Below are 6,000 nucleotides of genomic sequence, written 5' to 3' on the forward strand. Positions count from 1 at the left end.
TTTAAAGTCCACATCCTTTTAAGTCCCCTAGCTAGAAGGAAGGAAGGAAGGAGGGAAGGAATCTCTTGATGTCTCCATATCACTCTAATGAAAAGTTGTTTCTTTCAACTTGTACTTACCGAGATCTGTCTTGTATTATAGTTACCTGGCCCTACTTCCTTGACTAGTCTGTATGTTTCTTGGGAAATGACCATGCCCTTAATATTTCTTGTAGAACTTAGTGTGTTACAGCCAAGACAGTGTAATGGAGTGATTAAGAACAGTTATGCATTCAGCCCACTGGTTTGAATCTTGGCTGAAGAACCTACAGTATTGACTGTGAGCAAGTTATTTTTCTCTAAAACCTAAGTTTCCTCATCTGTACAATGGAAAGTACTCCTTCAGGGCATTAAGGTAACTGATATGAATTTCTTAGCAAGTGCTTAATAAGTATTAGCTATTATGCATCCAATAAATGTTTGCAGAACACGGAACATCTCAGTCTGAACAAAGCACCTGCATTTCGATTGTTTCACCAGTCTTCTTTAGGGCTTCTTCAAAATAACAGGTTTATGCTTGCCTAAGGCCTAAATAGGCTTACCAAAAAGGTTCCCTCCCAGAACAGTCTACCCCAAAGAGATCTACTCTGAGAGTCCAGGGGCTGAAGATCAGATGGGGAGGGGAGGAAAGCTTGCAGTCAAAATCCATTAATACTCAGCAAACAAAAGCTTAAACCCCCCACCCCCCAACCGCGGAGATACTCTACTATAGTTAAATGAGTGTTGTCAGCGAATGTCAGAGACCTTTAGAGAAGACTGGAAGCTAAAAAGGAAGCATGAAATAGAAATGTGGTTATTGCTTTGGGAACAAGAAGTTTATTGTCACACAAATGTATGCAAGAGCCTTCAATATGTAGTAGACTAAGGGAAATAGTAATCTGTGAAGAAAGATGGAAAGAGAGAATTTCATGAGAACAATTGATGGAGTGGCAATCGTCCAGCCAAATGATGGCAGGTGCCTGAACCACTGCCACGGAAGTGAGATAATTCAGGGGAATGGAAATAAAGATGGCAGGTTTCACTTAGTCACTCATTTATCCATTTATTTTGAGATCGGCATGCTGATTTCAAAATCTTGGGTAAAATGAATAAGGGAAGAATGGAAGAAAAAAATCAGGTAGATAGAGTCTCAGAAAGAAGTGGGGATATTTCTTACTTTCAACAAAAGGAAAGGGAAGGATGAGTATATTTAGAGATGAAAAAGAAAAGCTGTATGAGTTCAAGCCTGAAAGTTTTTATTTTCTTGATGAAGTAAGAAATTAAGCCATCATCAGGGGGCCATGTCCAGCTGGAAGGCCAAAGAAGATTGGAGGCCAAAAAAGAATAGTAAATGTTTAGAAAAAAGAAATAGAGATGAGTGCTAATTTTCAAATCAGTTTGGAAATCATGAATTTACAAATAAAGCCAATGGAAGACAGTATCCATTTCTTCAGCCCTCAGACAGCAGGACCTACGCAAATTGATGGACCCACTCAATATTGGGGATTGGTGGTGGGTTTGAGAGAACATGGGGCGGGAGGAAAAGGGATTTTTACATATGAATTTAAATGACTAAGGTTACATTGAGCAAAATGAAGGCAAGAGAGAGAAGACAGGCAGAAATTGGAAGATTGGGATGTGATGAAGTGAAAGCAGCTTTTCTGGTAATGAGGGAATAGAAAAGGAGAAGAAAGTACTCAAAGGCAGGAACTGAGGTTTCAGAAACAACATTAAGTTTTAATGTATTTGGTACTTTTTTAAAAAGAATAACTTCAATACGGCAAACAACTGCCTAGGCCTCTTTGGTAATGCCATTAGGGTTATTTCTGTGGCATTCCTGGAATTTGCTTTTTGATTTGCCAGTGTCTTAGAAGTTTTTGTTTGTCAATACGTAAAAATCTACTGCAGCCTTCTGTTTTTTAGTTAATGTTTATTTTATCAAATTAATACATGCACAAAATCTGAAAACTAAAGTAGCACTGGCAAGGCTAACGAAATGCAATGGTGCTTTGCCCCACAGGGCCTGGGTTTCCCCAATCCTCTTCCTCAGACGCTTCTCTTTCTACTCTTGGCTGCTTCTTCTGCGGCCTTTACATTTCTAAATAACAGGCGCACACTGCTATCACACATCAGTTTTAGACATCATCTACTTACCTTTTTTATGGCAAGCAGGAGTTTGTTCGCCCGCTCTGCCGTCACTCTGCTTTACGCACTTGTCCCCCGCTCTTGCAATGCCGTTACGTTACAATTTTTGGTTAAATCAGTATTTGCATTTTTATTGTGCCTATACAAATACTGCTCACAGCTGAAAGTTGTAGTATATTTAATGATGATTTTCTTTCTTCTTTAAAAAAATAAACTTTATTTTTTAGAAGTTTTAGATTTACAGAAAAATTGTGAAGTTCGGACATACAGGGTTCTCACATACCCTGCACCCCGTTTCTCCCACTGACATCTTGCATTAGTGTGGTACATTTGTTACAACTCATACATATCGATACATTATTCTTAACTGAAGTCTGTAGCTTATTCAGATTCCCCTAGTATTTGCTTAATAGTTTTTCTGTTCTAGGATCCCTTTCAGGACACCACATCTAGGATACATTTATTACGGTTGTCATGTCTCCTTCTGCTCCTCTTGGCTGTGACAGTTTCTCAGGCTTTCCTGTTTTCAATGACCTTGCTATTTTTCTCTGAGGTAAAACATGCTTTAACTTTTTTTCAATTTGGTTGGTGCTTTTTTTACTTAATCTATTGGTAATTTCCTCCATGCCTTCCCGTAGCGTCACAGTGCGTTTTCCAATGAGACCATTCGCATCAGGTAATCTCGCCATTCCAGTTGTTTTCGTTAGAGCCCTCGCTCCTGGAAACTAATACTCTCTCTGGGGCGAGTGCTCTCTGGGCTTGCTGTAGTTACCCCTGGACTTCTCTCACTCTCGACTGTGGAATTGCCTTTACTATTCTCCTGGGATGTACTCCCTATACACTGGGACTCGGGCCACCTTCTTTTTTTTGGTTTATTTTCTTGTGTTGGTGAAGTATATTTTCCAGTAGTTTCTTTAGATTAAAAAGAAGATACGGCAGAAAGCATTGTGAAAACAGCCCTCAAAATGCCTGCCTCTTGAGCCATGTTACTCTAGTCTGGACTGGTTACTTTGTTAAGCCCATGCACGGTGGTGATCCTGAAGCTCCCCTCGCTGCTGCCCTGGGTTGTATCTTCCACTTTCTATACCTCATATTTTCCTCTTTCTTGATTTATTCCCTCATTTCGTGGATATACAGGATAGGGTCCTGAGAATGAATGCATAGAAAGTATATTTTTTGAGACCTTATTTTACCCTGATCCTTTGTAGGGTAAAGGAGTTCGAGGCCAGACCCCATCTCTACTAAAAATAGAAAAAGTTAGCTGGGCCTGGTGGCACATGACTGTAGTCCCAGCTACTCAGCCAGCTGAGACAGAAGGATTGCTTGAGCCCAGGAGTTTGAGGTTGCTGTGAGCTATGATGGTGCCACTGCATTCTGGCCCAGGTGACAGAGTGAGTCAGTCTCAAAAAAATAAATAAAAAATAAATAGATAAATAAATAAAAGCTTGATCAGCAATCTGTGGCACAAGGATTTTCATGACTACATGATCCTGAGTTATATTACCCGTTTCAACCAATCTTGAAATTGTTTTGTGGGTCTTCTGCCATCATCAGCTGTTATTATTTTAAAAATAAACAGAAATACTACTTCCTAGCCCTTGAAAGTCATCTTGCATCTTATTGCAAATAACACTTCCTCATGGGATTGTTATGAAGCTTATTATTATTACTATATCATTTTTTTGGGACAGGGTCTCACTCTGTCACTCAGATTGGAGTGCAGTGGGTGGTCATAATTCATTGCAGCCTCAAACTCCTGGGCTCAGGCGATCCTCCCACCTCAGCCTCCCAAGTAGCTGGGACTACAGGTGGGTGCCACCAAACCTGGATAATTAAATTTTTTTTTTTTTTTTGAGACAGAGTCTCACTGTGTTGCCCGGGCTAGGGTGCCATGGCATCAGCCTAGCTCACAGCAACCTCAAACTCCTGGGCTCAAGCGATCCTCCTGCCTCAGCCTCCCTGAGTAGCTGGGACTACAGGCATGCGCCACCATGCCCGGCTAATTTTTTCTATATATTTTTAGTTGTCCAATTAATTTCTTTCTATTTTTAGCAGAGACGGGGGTCTCGCTCTTGCTCAGGCTGGTCTCGAACTCCTGAGCTCAAACAATCTGCCTGCCTCGGCCTCCCAGAGTGCTAAGATTACAGGCGTGAGCCACCGCGCCCGGCCTGGATAATTAAATTTTTTTTTTTTTTTGGTAGAGATGTAGGGGCTCTCTCTCTGTTGCCCAGGCTGGTTTCAAACACCCGGCCTCAAGCAATCCTCCTGCCTTAGCCTCCTAAAGTGCTAGGATTCCAAGTATGAGCCACCGCACAGGGTCCCAGCTGAGGAAACTCGATTATCAAGTTACTCAGGTAAGCCTTGAGTTTCCTTCCTTAGGTTACAGCGCAGTGCAGAATTGAAACTACTCTGTCGGAGGTGACTTGTGGGTCACTGAGAAGTGACCTCAGTTAGCTAGGAAAAAGGGTAAGCTGCCAGTGAGCTTCTTGGACTGCAGCTGCATTTAATTCAGTTTGCCCTTGAGAGTAGGGGCATTTCAGCTTAGCAAACTCTAGAGTTTATGATGGAACCCTAAATCATGGGACAGAGAAATAACTGGGCTTCTTGCTGTCGGAACTTGCCTGCAAAGCCCTCTACATTAACCTCATCTGAGGATCCATCCTCCTAACCCAGCACTCACACACTTGCAGCTCCAAGATGTGCCCTGCTCTCAAAACTCCCTACTTTTTAGCTGTGGCCCCTGACTAGCCCACCATTCCGTTTTTCTTCTGGCCAGCACCTCCTGATGAACGAAACAGCTCTGTGGGCTCTATGCTGTGAGTTCAGAGCCCAGCTTATAGATGACCTTAAGCCTCTAGTGACTATCACACTGTACTGTGTGATTTTTCTGCCTTACCGACTAGGTTTTAGGGCAAGTGCCTTTTTAAAAAGTCTTGTCATGGTCAGGTGTGGTGGCTTTCGCCTGTAATCCTAGCACTTTGGAAGGCTGAGGCGGGAAGATTAGTGGAGGACAGGAGCTCGAGGCTGCAGTGAGCTATGATCACGCCACCGCTCTCCAGCCTGAGCAACAGACGGAGACCCTGCCTCAAAAAAGAAAACAGTGTCCTCAGCTGGGGCACTTAATCTTTTAGGACTTTCAAGCTACTAGTCCCTAGTCCCTACCCTTTATTGCGTCTTCTACTTTCTCTCATAGTTAAAAAGCTCCTTATACTTAGTTAGAGGCAGCATTTTAGCACTGGAGCCCGAAGCAGGAGGGTTTATCTCAGTGACCCGCCAGCCTGCGCGCTCACTTTCGGGCTCGGTGGCACAGCACCGCTCCCGGGTTCGACGGCCAACTCAGGAGACCCTGACCTTCGAACAGAAGGCAAGCAGGAGAGTCCTGGTAAAAGTTGGAGGGCTCACAGCTGTCAGTGCCCTTCGAGGGTAAAAATAAAAACTCAGCCGACCAAAACGAAATTAAAAAGCTTCACACTATTCCATTCTTTTCCGTCTTGCAAACTGCCCTCCGAGCGCCCGCCGGAGCCCCAGGGCAGGGAGCGCCGCCGCGGCCCAGTCCCGGCGCGGGGGCGCGCACACCCCTTTCTGCAGACTCAGGTTTTCAGGCCCCGCCTCCTCCGGGCCCAGCTGATCTCGGCCGCCCATCGGGCCCGGGGCTCAGGCGCCTAAAGCCCCGCGCCCTCCGCCCCGGCCTCCCGGCCCCGGCCCCGGCCGCAGGCACGCCCAGAGCGCGGCGCGCCGGAGCAGACCCGGGTCCGGCCGCGCAGCCTCGGGCGGGCGCGGAGCGCGGGAGGCGGGGCGGCGGGCCCGGGGGCGGAGCGGCGGCCGCAGCCGTGAGCCC

The sequence above is a fragment of the Propithecus coquereli genome, unplaced genomic scaffold, assembly GCF_000956105.1.
Source record: "Propithecus coquereli isolate 6110/MARCELLA unplaced genomic scaffold, Pcoq_1.0 Scaffold88, whole genome shotgun sequence".
Classification (NCBI taxonomy): Eukaryota; Metazoa; Chordata; class Mammalia; order Primates; family Indriidae; genus Propithecus; species Propithecus coquereli.